The following is a 19,068-nucleotide window of genomic DNA, read 5'->3' on the forward strand; positions in this document are numbered from 1 at the left end:
ATCCCACCCCATGATCACAGAGCTGGAAGGGCCCTTGAAAGGCATCCAGTTTAAAGCCCATGTGTGACAGATGAAGATGCTGGGGCCCAAGCTACAGAAGGGACTTGCCCCAAATCACAAGGCTAGTGACAGGACTTCTAGCCTTGCCCCTGTCACTGCCTTAGACGGATGGGTGAACATTTATATAACCACAGGCTGGAACTCACTGAAGGAGCCGAATAGAGGGACCAAGATCTCACCCAACTCCGTGGTAAGCCCCATGAGGGCAGGAGCCACATCCGTTTGATTCATCAGGGTAAATCCAGCACCTAGCACTCTGCCTGGCATATAGTAGGTGCTCAGAAATCACCTGTGGGATGTTAATGACAGCTCAGAAGGACAGTCACTTTCTGGGAAGCAGGGAGGGCCCTGAGGTTGTGGAGGGCTATCAACAAGTTCCACTCTATTTGCTGTAGTCTTTTTCAAGTGAGGTGGCGGGTTTCCTGCTGTTTGTTATATTATTGTCTATTTTGTTGCTCCTTGGTTGAAAATTCTTGAAAATGTTAAATATATTTGTTAAATACATGAATAAATCTAGTATCCCTTTAACAAGTGTGTTTTCTCTCTGACAACATGATACTCTTTGCCCCATGACTCTAACTGGAGAGGAAAAACAGCTTTGATTGCCATGGCCATACACACCAGCTGGGGGTCTTCCCAGTTTCTCATCTCTCCTTCCACTGCCAAAGCCCATGGCTCAGGCCAGCCGAAGCGAGTCCATCTCAGGCAATGCCACAGCGTCACTCGGGTGGCTCACACAGACTGCACCCCTGGGGAACCCCAGCTGGGGCTGCATGGCTCCACGGATGAGCGCCATGCCAGAGCAGTGAGTGTTCCTAGCACAGCCAAGCCACCAACCAGTGTCTTTGTTCCCCACCTGCAAACAGGACAAGTCTTGGCATATATTTTGTGAACATCAGACCATTTTGTTGGGTCAAATGCCAGGCTTGGATGTACTCAAGATGGCTCTGTAAGTCTGAGACTCTCAGGTTGGAAGGGGCCTTCTATGGCTCTGGTAAAAGGTCCCATACAAGCCTCAAGGCCCCCCGTAGGGCAGGGCTGCTCTCAGGAGGCCACTCACGGCCTGAGGCAGCAGCAATTGCTCTTTCCTTTTTGCAAGAAGGTTGGGGAGACATTTTGTCTGTATAAAAATAGAATCACCCTATGTACATTTCTCTGCACCTTGCTTTTCTCACGGACAATCTTTCCAGGTCCAAGGCCAGTATTTTTTTGAGCAGTTAGCATACACCAGGCATAGTGATAAGCACCTCAAGCCTACAGGGCAGCAAGTCTATAGGGCAGGCAGTTATAATCCTACTTTACCAAAGAAGAGACTGATGGTCAGAGAGGTCATGTAACACAGTTTTTAAGTGGTGGTATCCAGACTTGAACCCTGACAGTCTGTCTCCAGATCTTGTAGGTTCTGCACTTTATCATTGCATTTTACTGCCTTTCTAAACAGAGACAGGGTCTGTCTCATTATTTTAAATAATGGTGGGCCACAGTTTGGATATAACACTTTCAAACTTTCTCTGTTGGGTTTTCATATTTTTTTTTTGTCACTGGAATTTTGCAATAAACATTCTTTGTACACATATCTTTACAGACTTGTGCTATTGTTTCATAGGCCGAATTCCCAGAAGTGGATTCATGGGTCAAAGGGTATGTGTGTTTTGGGTTGGAATAGTGATGGGGCCTATTGTTTGAGGTGTCTTCCAAGACAGGGCCATGTGATTTTCACTCACTGGTTTTGATTCTGTCCCGAGAACACACCTCTGACCTCTCTCCTCCAGGACCACCCCCAGGAAGGCATACTCTTCCCCAGTGTCCTCAAACGTTCTTCTGATAACACAGCTGCATGTCCCCTATGGCTGGTCTGGATACTTCTTAAAGTGCAGCGCCCTCTGGGGTGACCTCCTGCCCATTGGAAGATACCCACAGAGAGAGACAGTATCTTTTCTGATGCCAGTGGTGCAGTAGGAGAGATTCAAGTAGGTAGGATTCAGAGTTCTGTTCAGCTGCTCCCAAGCCACACACCTGCTTCCTGAGAAAAAGCCCCTTTGCGAGATACTAAGATATTAAAGTCCAGCATAATTCTACCCCCACACAGTAAAAAAATGTAGCTTATTCTTCAATTCGAGAAGATGCTAATGATTCTGGAGGCAGACAGCCCTTCAAGTATATTCTAGCTCAATGCCTTATTTTACAAAAGAGCCCTGGAGGACAATGACCAATCCAGGTTCGCACATTGGGTATCCAGCAGCACTTACATGAGCTGGGAGCAGGGTTACTGGGGCGTGCTTTTCTCCAGCTCTCTCTGCCTGCTGGTTCCTAAGAACCATCTTACTAGAAAGGCATAGTGTAAATATTTTGCTAAGTAGCCAAGAGAGGAAACTTACCCAGGCTGAGCTGCCCTGTGCTGGGCGCTGGCCCCGGACACAATGCTCAATGAGGCTCATTATCTAGGAAGGGCAGGAGGACGGTGCCAGAGCCCGGAGCCACCAGGCTTGCCACTCTGGCTGCCACACAGAAGAGTCTCCTTGCGCTCAGCAGACTCTGTGGTTATGCAATGCCGGGCCAGGAGGTTAACTCTCCCCAGACAGGAGCCAACCCTTGTTCCTTCCTGCCTGAGCGTGTCCATCTGAAAATGCTCAAAATTGAGGGCCTCAGTGTTTGCAAAAAAATGCTCGGGGCCTGAACCTGCTGGTTTATTCCAAAGGGCGTAGACTGCCCATCCCTGTAGCTCCTGGCACCCTCCTACTGAAGCCCTGGGCCCCAGCACAGTGTCTGCCTATGGCTCCTCAGGCTTTGCTCACGGGCCTTGCAACCCTGCCTCCTGGTTTGTGCTCCTGCAGTTCCTCTGCCTGAAAAGCTCTTTCCCCCTTTTGTATCTGATGGTTGTGTCCAGTTTAAGGCCCCCCTCTCTTAAACACAAGTTCCACTCCACATCCTGAAAACCTTCTCTGACCACCCAGCCACCAGTGACCCAGCTGAAATAGTAAGATTTCAAGCCAAAAGAGATCTGGGAAATTATCTATCCAACTGCCCCATTTTCCAGATGAGGAAACTGAGGCTTGGAGTGGTTGACTAGCCTGGGGACAGAGTGAGTAACTGTATCACAGGGCTTTCCCCCCAAACTCTCTCTCTAATGCCCCACATCCCATCTGGCAGTGGGTCATGTCGGCTCAGCCTTCGGACTCTTCCCAGAATTCAGCTACTGCCCACTGCCTCCACAGTGCAGCCTGGGCTGTGACGGGGCTCCTGATGGTGGTACTTGCTTCTCAGCTGGCCTGTGCCACCCTGGCCTCCTGCACTGGGGGCCTTTTAGAACATTCAGCATTGCAGGCCACGCCTCTGCTCAGACCTCCAGCGACTTCTCAGTTACCTGCCCGCCCTCCACCTGTCACCTCTCCAGCCTCCTCTCTTCCCACATCCCCTCCCTACCCACCCCCCAACCGCAACACTGGCCCCCTTGTCATTCTGCTGACAGGATCCCGCCTGTGCCCATAGCCTTTTCCCCAGAGAACCCAGTGTTCACGCCCTCACCCCTCAGGCCCTCACTCAGACGCCTCCTTCTCAGGCCCTCTTGATGGCCTGGTTCCTCTTGGGTCCTGACTGTCATCTTGTCGCATACTATATATTTTACATAGTAAAAGATAATATCTTTATATTTATTTTATAGATAAAATATTCACGTCTTTACTAGCTCACAAAATATATATCATGCGGTAAGGTGACACTAGGTCTATTTTCTCCCACCGGAAGCAACCTCACTGGCAGGAAGTTTTGTGTTTTGTCACCTAGGATGGTGCCTGGAGCCTTCTGCTCAGGCAGGGCTGATTTTAGGCACGATCTGCCTCTTTGAGGAAGGATGATGGTGATGGTGGCCCTGGTATCACTGTGACACAGCAGGTGTGTGTTAAGAGCTGACGGAGGGGATAAATGTGGTGGTACATGCAGGATCAATGGAAAGAGGGACTCCGAAGGCTCCAGGGAGGCCAGCTGGGCAGCTGCCCAGACACTAGATTTTTAGGGCTTTATGGGGGAAACTCCCAGACCTGGTCCTCAGTCCTCCCCCACCAGCCCAGGCAGAGGGGCTCCAGAATTGCAAATCCACAGAGGCAGCCACAGAGAAGCTGCTCATATGGGGCTGCGAGGTCCCAGGCATGGTGAATCCCTCCCTACTTGTAGGCACCTTGAATATGCCAGTCCAGAATTCTCTACATTTTTTTAACAGCTCTCCAGTGGGTGACACATAGGTCCTGCTGAGTTCCCTGGCCTAGGGCTTTATCCCTAGTAATAAATATCTGTTGAATGAAGAGGCGGAAGAGAAGGGGGAAAGAGGCTAAAGTCAGCACAGGAGAGGAAGATGAAGCTCCGAGCAACAAGATGATCCCAAGGAAGCATGCCAACCAGAACTGGAGCACAGACAGAACGGCAGGGCCTGTCCTGACAGGTGGGACAGGTGGTTCCAGTTTTTACTTGCTTTCCCACACCTGCAGGTATGCTGGCTGGGAGCACAGATCTCAAGCAAACAGAAACTTGCGATCTGGGTTTTATTTTGATTGACATTTGTATTTACCCAAGGCACAATTTCTTTGAGGTTGACTGGTTTTATTCTAAAGAGGGGCCCAAACTGCGTTAGCTGGGTGACTGGCTGTCCAAACTTCTTTTCTTGGAATGCCCAGCCCATCCTGACCCTGTTCTTACTTCTCTGACTCCCACTTGAGCCTTTTCTTCCTAGATGTGTGTGCTCATTCCTCAGGCTTTGGTCCTTAATCCCCTCCTTAGTTCTCTTGCATTTCTTGCCTCGTTTTATTAGCAGCTTCTATAGAGACTCACACCACCTGCCCTGCCCCGGAACTCCCTAATCTTACATTTCCATCTGCCAAAGTCTTGGCTTGGCCATCCTGCTGGCTGCTCAAATTCAATATACTTTAGCACCAAACTCACCTCTTCTCTATTTTTACTTTTAGTACCACCATCTCCTACACGTCCAGGCTTACAACATCAGAAACCCATTCCTCTCCCCCCGTATCACCCATCCATCCATCCACCCCCTCCGGGCCCTCATTTGTTCAGTACCCACCGATGCAGCACTACTGTGCACCAGGCTGAGCAGGGCTCTGGGAACACTGACCGTGCCTGTTTCTCCTCCCTCTGGGGAGCCTCCAGAACACCCAGGCCCTGAGGTTGTGAGAGGAAGCCTGCTTCAAACTAGTCAGTCCCACATTTACAAGTAATTGCTAGTGTGACCTTGGGCAAGTCACTTGCCATGTCTGAGCTTGGGTGTCTTCTTCCCCTCTTGGAGAGGATTATTCATTCCCACTTCACTTCTCCCCAGCCTGGCTGTCACATGTGTGGGTAACGTCAGTCTGAAGAATACTTAAGATTATCACCTCAACCATGGTGCAGCCTTCTTCCTCTTACTGACCGTGGCCTTCACCCCCTGCCCCTTCCCAGCCTCCAAGCTGAGACAGCTCTAGAATCTGCATTTTTAAGGAAATACCCCAAGCAATTCTGTTGCAGGGAGGTAGGTTGTTTGTGGATCACACTTGGAGAAATTCTGGCTCATGGGCTGAAGTTCAAACTCCCTCACTACCACCCCAGTCCCTGACCAGACCCTAGCCCTGCTTTCCAGACATATTGCCATCAGTCTCTGGCAGGAGGACCCTCAGCGGTTGTCTCCTCCACTCACCACCTTGTGCCCAGAACTGAGTCTACTCTTTTCTTGCCATTTCCCCAGCACAGAAAGCCTTCCTGACTCCCTCTCTCTGAAAGTCTGTTTTCCACCCTGCCAGGTCCAACTCAAAGAGCTCCTCCTTCCTCTGTAAAGGTCAGAAACACCCCTTGTCCTGGGCACCCCACAGATACTCCTGTAATTTCTCTCTGGGTTGCTGGCTGGCTTTTCAGCCGCACACAGCCTAGTTTCCCAGCCAGACCGTAAGGTCCCTGAGGGCAACCAAATGCCTTAAAGATCTTTGTGTTTAATAAGAAATGCTTTTGAGCATCTACAAACACTTACACACCCCAGTGGCACACAAGAAGGAATGCAGAATTCCTGTCTGAGGGGGACCTGTCTAGATAAAGACAGAGGATACTTGCATGCTTGATCATAAAGAAATAAAGATAGGTACCACAAGTCCCAGAGCAAAGTTTCCTAATGCCATGGGGGATGCAGGGGAAGGGAAGGAAAATTCAGAAAGAAGGAACTTTGTGTGAAAGATTAAAGTGTAAGGAGTGCCACACTGGAGCGGGGGAGGGGGAAGAGGAGAGATGGAGAACGGGCCTGGGCTGGACAGGGAATGCTGAGCTAAGGAGATGGACTCATCCTGCAGGTCAGGGGTTGGCACATCCAGCCTGCCACCTGTTTTGTACATTAAGTGTTTCTGGAACCCAGCCACGCCCATTCTTCTACACATTGTCCATGGCTGCTTGCATGCAGCACCGCAGAGTTAGGTAGTTGCAAGAGAGACAGTATGGCTAGCAAAGATGAAAACATTTACTCTCCAGCCATTTAGAGAAAAAGCGTTGCTGATCTCTGCCATAGGTGTTGGAAGCTACCTGTGGATTTTCAGAAGGAGACAGCATGGCCAGATTTGTGATTAATCCCTGCATTACTCAGGGGCAATGTAAGGAAGTACTGAAGCAGACAAGCTGGCAGAAAGGGGAGGTGGTTGGGAGGTTGGTATGATTTTCTAGGTGGGGCACAAATATGACCACCCTGCTGTTGTTATTAAGGATTTATTAAGAGTTACGGCAGGCCTGCACTGGGCTAAGCCCATTAGACATATTTCCTCTTCTAATCTGCACAGCAACTGCATGTAGTGTTAACCCCGTTCTCCAGATGAGGTGTGGAATGAAGCAGCTTGCCCAGGGTAACACAGCTGGTAGGCAGCAGAGCCAGAATGCAGGCCCCAAGCCAAGCTCAAGGGGCCCTCAGGGCCACGCTCAAGCTCTTCAGGGTCGAGCATGTTTGCTGGCTGATGGATCCCTTAGAGCTTCCCTGAGAATTCATGGAACACAGGTCCTCTACAGGAGAGAATCTACCCTGAGCCAGGCAGGAAGTGGGAGGCAGGAGCATGGCTATTTTGGAAAAGCGACATGAAAAACCACGAAACTTCCTACCTGTCCCATTTTGTTCCCATCTGTCCTCAGAAACAAGGCTGTCCCTCTGTTAGATAAAAAGGTGTTTCTCCTCACACAGTGGCTCTGCCGCTGGTGGTAGGAGAGAGAACTAAGCTTAGCACACGTTTGCTATTTTTAAAGGTCTATATAAACAAACAGGGCTATGTAAATAAGAAAAAAATGAGGTCATCCTTTTAACATCTAAAAATGTTCTTTTTCTACGGGGTGAGCAGCAAAACCTCGGAAAGAACTGGTGTTTTTTTATCCCTGAGAGGTCTCTGCAGCCCACAGCCTCCTGAACACACCAGGCCTTCCCCTCCCTTCCTCACACCCGCCAGGCAATCAGGACTCTTGGGTTTTGTCCTGACTCTGTGCGCTTTGCCTCGAATGCCCAAATCCACTGTCCAAACCCAGCCACCCCTTACCTCCCCAGGGCTCTGATATCCATCCCCAATCAGGCCATTCACAAACACTGCCACTGCACAAACCTTAGCATGCTGCCAGCTGTTTCTCTGCCATCTGGGTCCTCTCTCCCCTGCCCTGCACCTTGACCTGCTGGCTGAGAGGCTGCAAAAGGCCCTTTGAATGCAGAAGTAATTTGTGTCCTCCCTCCATACCCATGCTGGTTTCTCTGACCAGATTTTAAACTTTCCCCACGTTCTGGACCTCTTCTTCCAAGCTGATGGATGGAAGTCATGAACACAGCCACTGAGCTGTGTTTAGGTCATCAGCAAATGTTGGGAGACACCTCAGGGTTTGCCAGGAGCTCACGAGGTTTCTGTTTCCCCAGTATCTTTCCACTACAGAACCCCTTGCCCACCCCAGGATCCTCCCCACCATCGACAGCATCACCTCCCTTCTCTCCTCTGCCTTTTCTACTGCTTCCTCTGCCTCCTCATCCCAGCTCTCAGCGTCCTTGGCACCTCTGTTATCCTTAAGCACAGACATGAGAACCATCAATATTTGCCAAAGGGGCACTTTTCAAATCATGTCTCAGAGGTTCTTCTAATGTCATGTGAGAATTTCATTCTAAAAATATGGTTTGACTCTTTTAAGTAAAACTGTTATGGAAAATGGACCTACACCCCAAGCATGTTCTATGGCACATTATAACTCACTGAATACACCCTATGGGTGCAGCCAGCTTAATGTGGTTTGTGCAGACCTCAGATTAAGGCCTGGGAAGACCGTGAACTTCAGTGTCTTCAGCTAGAAAGACTGGGGCTCTTTACTGGGCATCTTTATATTGTTTTTAAATTCGGGACTACACACACTTACATAAAACCACACAGACAAGTACACGCTAAACCTTTCCATGACATGAGACTATATTACGCGGACTGTCGCGAAGATGTTACAAATGCTTCCTGTCTGAGTGTTGTAAGAAGAAGGAATTCAAGCAGTTGTCTGTGGCTGTCAATGATGCAAACCAGAATTCCCTTCTACTTCTCAAATGTCCTCAAAACACTGAACTAAAGACCATCCTGGACTGCAAGGTAAGCTGAGAGAAATTTGTTACCATTCACACATCTTACTGATAATGACTCAGAATTTTGCTAATACTCTATGACCGAGACAAACAAAACAAAAGCAGTAAAGCAATATTGGATATTACAGTTGATAGAGTGACACAGTGATCACCTAGAACAATTCCAGCAAATGTCTTCTATAAAGGGCCAAATAGTAAATATTTTTGGCTCTGTGGGACAGAGAGTCTTTGTCACAACTACTCAGCTCTGCTGTTAGAGTGGGAAAGTGACCACAGATAATGTGTAAACAAATGGCATGGCTGTGTTCCAAAAATATTTTTATTTATAAAAATCAGGTAGCAGCCTGGGTTAGGCTGTAGCTTGCTGACTCCTGATCCTGACTCTAAGATTTCAATCTTTTTATACACCAGAGCCTCTGCTTGAGTCGTTATTCTATTGATGGACTTCCACAATTAGCATAGATGTAAAAAAATATGAACTTAAAAAATAAGTGTGTATTAATAAACTACAACTTTAACATGTTTTACATTATTGGCATTCCATGTTGGATTTGACTTTTTAAAGTGGCTTCTAAGATTACAGAAGTCTGCAAAGGACTAGCAGAGAGCTTTGCTGCTGAGAAAGTGTCTTCATATCTGTTTACAAATTAGAATCATCCTCTAGTCACTTATTCAGAAATCACATTTATTTTGGAGACAGCCCTAAGCATAGGTCCCTACTAAAGGGGGGGCCATAACTCCACATCTCCCTGCCCTCAGATAATCCCATACCTAGCTGTTGCCCAGCCTCAGATGACGTTAATGGGCCTCCCCAGCACAGGGGAGTCTGCAATGCCACTGAAGGCCAGCATGAAGCTGGCTCCTGCCTGGCACACCCGCCTGCCTAGACCTAAGACCTCTGCCTTCTTCACATGTCACATATTCCAGCCCCTTCCCTGGTGGCTGGGGAAGGATATGCCAGGAGTGGCCCATGAATGCCTGGACACTCCAGAAGCACTGAGTCAGCACCCTATTAATCCCAGATGCTTTTCTTTCCCAGGGAGAGCATGAGAAGGGGCGAGGCCCAGATTTCTTGCTGGAACTGACAGCTCATTTCCCTCTGGGCCAGTCCCATCCTCTGCAGATTCTTTCATGCAGCTGGCAGAGCCCATGCAGACAAAGACAGGGAGTGAAGTAGGGGAAGGCAAATGCCAGGTCTGGGGAGGATTTGCCCATCTGCACTCTCCATAAGAGTTTCCCATGTCTCTGCCTGCATCCCTCAGAAGTTTTGGTCTCCAGCCTAGTTCAGGCATTTACTGCTCACCTTGCTGAATAAATGCAGCTAATAAATCCCGCTGAATAAATCCTCAGGCTGCTAGAGGAGGAAATCTATAAACAGCTAACTGCGATACGTGCAGAAGGAAACCAGTGCTAAATTGAGGCACCATGAAGTGTCCCAGGATGCCAAGGAAGGCGACCCATTCATTCTGGTGCTACTGCTCCCTATTAAAATGTAGATATTCCTGGGAGAAGGGTCATCCTTGAAACTGTTGGGGCCTTTCTTCGGAAAGCATCTCAATAGAGAAGAAAGTGCTGGGTCTTCTGTAGCCAGAGGCTGTGATCCTTACTAGCTATGTGACTGTCTTTAAATTACTGAACCTCTCTGGGCTCAGTTTCCTATCTTTACAAAAGTGCCAACAGAACCAGCCTCACTGGGGTTTTTGTAGGACTCAGACTTGGCTGTAAAGTGCTAGGCCCCAGTCCCTTTACTTCATCCTGACTCTCAGGGACTCAGGCACTGAGTACAGATGGCAGAGCATGGCAGACATGTCACAGTGCTGCAAATGTGAGGGCAGAGTGGTGGCCAACCTCTGTGCATGAGTCAGGAGAACTGCTCACATCTAGGGAGCCTTTGTTTTGTGTCCAGCAATATTCTGAGACGGGGGTTCCTGGTATCGTCATAGCAATCCTGTGAGGTGGGTACCACTGCTTTACCATTTTACAAGTGAGAAAGCTGAGGCAAGGAGACTGAGCAACTTGCCTCCCAAGCCAGGAAATGCCAGAGCTGGGATCTGAACTCCAGAGCCTCCATTATTAAGCACCATGTCAAACATCTCCCCTCAAAATGAAGCTCAAATACTCAGTCCTTCTTCCTTGGGGGCCAGGGGATGATTCCTCCACCCCCACTGGAGAGCCCTGCTCACAGCCTGGGTCTGATGGGCCCATGAGGTATAGTCGAGCTGTGGGCAGAGGCCAGGTAAAGCCACTCCACAATTCAGGCAGCTGTCTCTGAGGCCCTGCCCTCCTCTCCATGAGTGAGAAAGCTTCTGCTTGGAGGGAAGGGGATGAGGCTCTGCCAACGGCACACGAGACTGGAAGCACCCCCACGACTCACAGCGCGCAGATCCCAATGCAGGGTGAGCATCACCAGGGCCCCAGGGCACCTACTCAGAGTCAAAATACAGATTCCTGTGCCCCCAACCCTGAAAGTCTGATTCAGAGAGCATGGGTGGGCCAGACACCCGCCTCCCTGTCTCTCTCAGTGACTCTGATCCACTCCACAGCCAGACAAAGTATCCAAAGACACATTCCTGACCCAAAGAGCTAACACCACACACCTAACCTGAACCCCAACCTGAGCTTCTAGCCTGAGACCACAACACATACCTGAAGAGCTACAGGAAAAAAAATACATACACACCAATGCTGGGGCCCATCCCAGGCCAATCCATCAAAATCCCTCTATGGGAATTTTTTAAACTCTCCAAGTGATCCTAACGCACAGCCAGGGCTGAGAACCCAACAAGCTTTCAGTTCTTCACTAGAGGGAGGCCCTCAAAAGATGCAGTTGATCTGCAGTACCCACGGTGCTCCTCTGCCAGGGGTTGGGGGTGGTCAGGGGCTTTCCAGGTAAGAGCCATCATCAGCAGAGGGCAGAGGGGTGAGGAGGGAAAGGTGGGGCTCTGGAAAGCAGCAGGCCATGGGGCTGCGTGTGGGGAGCTGGTGGTCCCTTGAGAGGAATGGCTGCCAGGGACAGAATGGGAACTGAAGAAATGGGGAGACAGGGCTGCATTTTGGGGGAGACGGCACGAGGGGAACCAAAGTGTGGTGGCCCTCAAGGTCTCTACTCCTGGCCAAGGAAGTCTCTAGGACTCCCAGCTTTCACAGAGGTTCAAGGTTGGCAATAATAATAATAGTAGTGATGTATTTTAAAGAGGAAGAACATAAGCGAGCTCATGCAGGGAAGATCACAATGGTGCCCCCAGCAGGCATGTTCAGGGACAGCCCGCTTCTCACCTGCGCTGAAGGCACCACTTTCGATGACCGAAACTGAAACGCTGTTCTCGTGGAAAACCAGCGTTCATGACCACTCCTGCTGCAGCTGCTCTCCTCTCACGCTCTGCTCCTCCCTCCAGAAGGGAGAGCTGGCCAGCCCAGGATCTCTCCAGGCTCCTCCATGAACTACTTTGAGGCTGTCGGGTTTGTGCCTCGAATCCTGCAGGGGACAGTTGAAAAGCATGGTCAGAGAGTTTGCTCGGTCAACTTCTTTAGATACAGACCAATCTCTCCCTGGTCCCAGGAGGCCCAGGCTCCCCAACTCCTCCCAAGCTGCTTGTCTTGGTGCCAGAGCAGATCCTCATGCTCTCCAGGGAGACAGCATGGCATGGTGGCCCTGGGTGCCTACCATGTTCCCTACTTTGCACATAGCACCTAACTTCTCTGAGCCTCTATTTCTTCACCAGTAAGTAGGAAGAATTCTAAGATGATCCTCAAGGTTTCCTGTCCTCCTGGTGTACATGCCCTACATAATCCCTAAGACTATGAATATGATGGATTTATTCTCATGATTAGGTTATGTTACAGGGCACAGTTGACCTTAATGTATGGAGATTATTCCACCGGGCTTGACCTAACTGAGAAAGCCCTTTAAAAGCAGAGTTTTCTCTGGTTGGTCACAGCAGAGGAAGTCGTAGGTACTAGAATCAGAAGAAGAATTTGACGTGCAAGTTTGGTGCCTTGAGGATGGAGGGGGCACATGCAAGCAATGCCCTGCCGACAACAGCAAGAAAATAGGACAAGAATCCTACGACCCCTGGATTGTGCCTGGATTCTGTCAGCAACCTAATGAGCTTGGAAAAGTGGAATTTTCCCCAGAGCCTCAGACAAGAACTTAGCCCACAATACCTTGATTTGTGCCCTTAGCAGAGAACCCAGCCACTGTGTACCAGCCTTCTGACCTATAGAATTGTAAACTAACAAAAGAGGTTGTTTTAAGCCACTAAATTGGAGGTAATTTGTTACACAGCAAGAGAAAACTAATACCACCTGCAAAAATGATTCATATTCCGGCACAGGTGAAAATTAAAAACAATAATAGACATAAGAGCACACTGTGTTCCCTAAATCACTAAACAAAACAGAGCATTCAGGGCCAAAGGAGGCTTGGCTCAGGGTAGGAGCTCAACAGCAATTACTAATGAATGGACACATGAGTGAACATAGGCTTTTCATAATCAACTTGCCAGGTTGTTGTAAGAATCACATAAGGAAATACAGAGGAAGGTGTTTCACGATCTAGAGAGTCTGAGTTGTCTCAGCTGAGTATGGCACAGTGAGTCACATCCATGCTCCTCTCTTAGAGCTATGCTCCAGTTTGTCTGCTGGAGGCAGCGTGGCGTGATGGCAAGGAATGCGGCTCCCAGGGCCAGGATACCTGCGTCCCAGTTCCAGCCTTCTATTCATTACCTCTGTGCCTTCGGAAAGTTGTTTAGCCTTGCTGTGCCTGTAAAGGGGGCTGAGAATGGCCAGTACCTTGTGGGGTCTCAAGGATTCAATACATGGAAAATGCCTAGACCAGTGCCCAGCATGTGGCATGACCGTATAACAGTTCTGACTATTATCCCAGAGCATACCCAGTAATCTAGGTCTGGAGTAACCTGCACACAGGCCTGGGACACTGTCACCTCCCTTTTCTTGGGTCCCATGCTTTTTATTGACACAGTCTTAGAATAGTGTTTTGGTGACTATATTCCACTGTTGACTCCTATGGATGGTACAGGTAACCAAAACCCCTCTGCTGTCCCCTTCCTGCCATTCCTGCTGCTCTCGAATCCAGCCAACCCTGCCGCACACCCCAGGGCAGCGTTGCAGCACCGCGAGTGGCATGGCTGAACTTGCTCTGCGGCTCCTGCCTATCGTTTCCTGATTCTATTTCCCAAACCATCCAAACTTTTCAACACTCCGCGATTTTCCATCATGCCCAGATCTGACCTCATACTCTCCAACAGATCTCAATTATTAATAAAAAGAGCTGTGCTTGATCCCTCCAGGGTAGAAACACTGGTTTTCTAGAATATGTTATTCTGTGAACACAGTTCACAATTTCCCATCTCTGAGCCTTTGCTCAAATGCCACTCCCTTCCCCCAACACCCTTGTCTACCTGGCCAAATCCTGCTCACCTTCCCTCAGAAGGCTCAGACAGCTCCCCCGACACTGGATGTAGGTCCTGCCTCCCCAGAATACCCGGACCACATTTATTGTGGTTCTGAAGGTAAGTAATGGTGGTCCCTGTGTACAGAGACTCTGGAAGTCTTAAAGCCCTGTGGACAGCACACACCTCAGGCAGGTTCGCTCTGACCATCCTCCACCTCAGAGCCTAGTACAGTGTCTCACATACCGTCAGTGTAGAACAATTCTCTGTATAACCTAATTTGGTTATTCATTCATTTAACAGATGCTCATTCAGCACCTATTTTGGGTCAAGCCTGGTGGCAGGTGCTGGGAGTAAAAGACAGCAAAGATTCAGTCCCTACCTTCTAGGGGATCACAGTGGGGGCTCGAGATGGGAGAGGAGCAAGGGATCAAAGGAATGTATCACACTTTCTCTGGTTCTAAGCTTCTGCGTGGTGAAGGCATAAAGAGACAGCTAGTCAATTCCGATGGTGTCTGAACATGTGAAAGGGAATATTTCAAACAAAAGAAATCCCCTAAATGGCCAAATGTTCAAGAAATTACACGCCGTACATATGGCTGGAAGTGAGGTTCAGCAATAGCTTATGAGGGAAGAGATGGGCAGGGGAAGCACTTGATACATGAAATAGGCTGAGGTCACTGCTTTGTTTTAATCAGTGAGGTAATGTGGGTCAGGACCAGGGATATGACTCCAGGAGAAGATGGGATCAGGTGGAAGAAGTGAGCCACTGCTCTCCCACCCACGAGGGAGGCCAGTATCACTGGAATGCAATTGCTGGCCTCCACTGGCAGGTGGAGTACCAGACAGACACACCTGCATCTAGGTCACCAGGAAAGGTACACACACCTGAGGTTCTACATGGCAAACAGAGCCTGTGTGTTTACCTTTTCTTCTCCAAACTCTGAAATAAAGAGAGAAATGTACAAATAAGCACAGATCCGTAGTAGCACCAGCTGGCCAGAAAGTCTGAGGAAAAGCAGATGAGTGGGTGTGACAAAGGATCTAGTCAGAGCTACGTCAGCCCTGCCCAGCAGGGGCAGGGAAGGCCCACTTGCCAAACTCCCAGGGAAACTTGCTCAAAGGTAGTGAGTCCTGGGGCAGGGCAGGCTGGATGGAATTCCTGAAATCCAAGGATAATGAGTGAAGCCTGCAGGTTTCCAAAAGACCAAAGTGGGGACAGAAACCACCTAACCCCATACCTTACTGTCATTAGAATGACTTTCTTCTTCCAGGAGATTCCAGCCCTGACAGTGGCTTGGTTGTTCATTACAGAAACTTTCTGCAGGATCCATCAGATCTCCAGTCAACAGTCTGTGCTCTAAGAGTCTTCAAATCCCTTGCCTTGCCTCAAAATTCCTCACTCTTTCCACCAGTCCCAGACTGCTGTACTCCTTACACAAACCAAACCAAGACCCACACTGACATACCCATTTTAAGGGAGGCTTCCCATCCTTGGCAAATCCCGACCTCAGCTCCCCCCTCCGGACGCACCGAGGCTCCATGGAAGTGATGATCCCCTTTACCCAGGTGAGCAATGAGCTCAGCTCTTTCTCTGACAGTCTCTACAAAAATGTTGAGAATCTAACCAACATTGGCCATGACACCCACATCATTTCTGTGAGAGGGCAACAGACCAAAGACTGCAGAGCTCTGAGGAAAAAGGGTTAAAACCCTGAGATCCATTACTCAGCCAAGTCACAAAGCTGAAGAAAGGAGTCCTAAAAATAGTATGCCACCCACTCAACCTTCTTTAAAAAATTACTCCAGGAATTACTACAACAAAATAAGAACTATCAGAATAAGTAATTCAAGAAAAGGCAAGACAGGGTACACAGGAAAAAGTGATGAACAATAAAAGTAGAAAAACATACAGTCAGATCTAAACAAATGTTAATAATGATGGTCTCATCTTTTGGGAATAAGATACTATTCAATTCTCGATACTAATAGAGAAGCATGGGTTTTAACTTTTAATTTAACAGCGACTATTTCCAGAAGAAAAATACAAAACAGACCTTTTAACCACTATGTGCAAGGGAGAGGGAAAATTAAATTAATTCAGCAAGGGCTAAGGAAAGGAAAAGTAAACAGGAAAAGAATAAGTATCATAAATAAAAGACATAAAATGAGAGATGAAAATAAGTATCATAAACAAAGGACATAAAATGAGAGATGAAAATAAGCTCAATGTATCAATAAACACAAGAATGTGAACAAGTCAGTTACTCTATTTGAAGATAAGAGATCAGGTTGAGTTTAAAAAAATCCAGTCGAACACTATTAGGAAGTGACACACTTAAAACAAATTGACAAAGAAAGGTGGAAATTAAAGAAATGGCAAAAAGACATAACAAGCAAAACGGTAACAAAAAGAATGCAGTGAAGCCAATAATAATATCAGACAAGATATGAAAATGTTAAATAGAATAAAACGGGGCATTTTATGTTGATAATGGGTCTATTTCTCCAAGAAGACACAAAGGTCATGAACCTTTACCTTCACCTGGAACAATAGATCATAAAATATATGAAATAATATAATTTTAGAACCACAAAGAAAAGGCAAAAACAGAACATTAAATGTCCTGAGCATGTTTTTCAAAACTTGATGGTACAAGTAACGTCCAAAGAAAAGTATGGAGGACTTGAAGATACAGTCAGCAAGCTTAATTTCAGATATACTCAAGAGAGAAAACATCTTTTTCTCAAATATCCTTGTACTAGACTATAAGAAATCTTAAATTCCAAGATGTATATCACAGTCTCAAGTCTCAGGGCAACAGAATTAGAAATTAATATGTAGCGAAAAATAAAAAAGTAGACTATGCACATGATAATTTCAAAATGCTCTTCTAAATAACTGTGGAGTCTAAGAGGCACAAAACTGAAATTGTAGAGTATTTATAAATGTACAACACTGAGAACTCCACTTTTAAAAATTTGTGGACTGTAACCAAAACTGAATCTAGAGAGAAATACAAGCTCTAAATGATTTTATGATAAAATAAGAAAGATTGAAACTAAGTGAATTAAGCATCTAACCTGAGAAGCTGAAAAAGAATACAATAAGTCAAAATAATCTAGAAGGAAGAAATGAATAAAGCTGAAACAAAAATGAATGAATGAGAGTACAGCAACTGCAGCAAAAGAAATATAAAGCTTCAAACTGGTCCTCTGAGACCAACAACAGGGAAAAACAGCTCACTAATCTGACTAGCAGCCAAAAGTAAAATACAAATTAGTGTTAAGAAAGGCAATGTAAACATGTATGTGAACATTTTTTTAAATTCAAGAGAATTCGATACATAATTTGATGTCAATGAATTTGAAAATTGGTGATTTTCTAGAAAACTAAGAATTATAAAACTAATAAAGAAAGCAAAAATCTGAATAGACCAATAACAATAAAAGAGACAGCAAAGACTATCAAAGATGAAACTCCAAATTAGTGGAGAAAGAATGGATTGTTTACATAAGAAAGTTGTGACAACTGGCTGTTTATTTATTCAACAAATATTTATCAAATGCCTACTATGTGTTGGGCACTGTTCTGGGTACTGGAGATTCAGCAATGAACAAGACAGAAAAGGTCCCTGCCTTTCTGGAGCTAAGGGTAGAAGAGCCAGGGAGAAGAACAATGAACATATAAGCAGGTAAAACAAATGGCATGAACAAAATGGAATACAGAGTGAAGGAACATAGAGTATTCTGTTTCACATAGGGTGCATGTACCATGTGCACACAGAAATTTATGTGGATTAAGGACCTAAAACATAAAAGCAAATCCATGAAAATGCCAGAATTATTAGAATATTTGTGTAATTTAGTGTTGGAAAATAACTTTCAAATTCTGAACTAGACCTCAGTGCTCTTAAAGGAAAAGATTAATAAATTTGACTACAAAAAATATTAATCCCATTTAACAAAAGGCCCCATCAACAGTTACAAAGCAAATAACAGACTAGATAAAAATTTTTGCAACAAATACAAAAGGAGGGTCAATATCCATAATATGTAATGAGCACCCACAAAACAATAAGAAAAGACACGTGATTAATAAAATGAAGAGAGGAAATAAACAGATCATTTTTCAAGAAATTAAAATGTCTAACAAAGATATGCAAAGATGTTTGACATCATTAGTAATTAAAGAGATATACATAAAAGTCAATATCACCTTTCCCCCCATCTAATTGGCAAAGAGGAAAATGTTTGCTACCATCCAGTACTGGAGACAAGGAGTGGCTAAAATGTATGTTAACCCTGCAGCTTCACAAGTGCATACACACAAAATACACACACATCATCTCACACAAACACACAGATACACACATATACATGATTACTGCAGCACCATTTTTAACAGTGAACATGGAAACAAATTTAATATCCATCAGCAGGGGATTGGTTTAATAAGTAAATGATGATAAATCTACTCAATGGAATAGAAAGGGACAATAATAACATTTCTTTATTTAAAGTAAGTATATACTCCTACCAGTAATAGAGATTTTTGTGACTTTATGTGTTGAACCTGGCACTCAACACTTCCCATGGGTGATCTGCCTCACCCCTCAGAGCCTGCAGGATGGAAGCCACTACTACTAGCCCCATTTTCCATGTGAGACAGCCAGGCTGAGATCTGACTTTGGTCTGACTCTGGAGCCTGCACACTTAGGTGTTAAGAACACTTCCTCTCAAAGGGATGGTGTGAAAAAGGGGAAAAGCAACATCACAGACACACCCATGTCTGTGTGGCTGTGAACACTACCAGCGACCTGGAGGATAAACACAAAGCTGTCAGCTCGGCCTGGGGGGGGACTGCAGAGTGGGTGGGGTTTGGAGCATCATTTTTTTCTTTATACATTTCCATACTGTCCTTTTTTTTATAACAATAAGCATGTGTCACTTTCATAATTTAAAAATTGTAAATTGAACATGATATAAAAACATCTTATT

At 46.5% G+C, this 19,068-nt stretch overlaps 1 protein-coding gene across 8 annotated transcripts in view; it reads right to left on the reverse strand.

Moving 5' to 3' along the window:
- HIVEP3 (HIVEP zinc finger 3) overlaps positions 1–19,068 on the reverse strand; it is a 497,332-nt gene that overhangs the window by 87,187 nt on the left and 391,077 nt on the right. For 6 of the 8 annotated variants that reach the window (XM_057500094.1, XM_057500091.1, XM_036892761.2 and 3 more), the window contains one exon: positions 11,933–12,131. The exons of the other annotated variants lie outside the window; for them this stretch is intronic. The gene's annotated coding sequence lies outside the window, so the exon portion shown is untranslated. The remainder of the gene's footprint in view (positions 1–11,932; positions 12,132–19,068) is intronic. 8 annotated transcript variants of the gene reach the window in all.

The sequence above is a fragment of the Manis pentadactyla genome, chromosome 4, assembly GCF_030020395.1.
Source record: "Manis pentadactyla isolate mManPen7 chromosome 4, mManPen7.hap1, whole genome shotgun sequence".
Lineage (NCBI taxonomy): Eukaryota > Metazoa > Chordata > Mammalia > Pholidota > Manidae > Manis > Manis pentadactyla.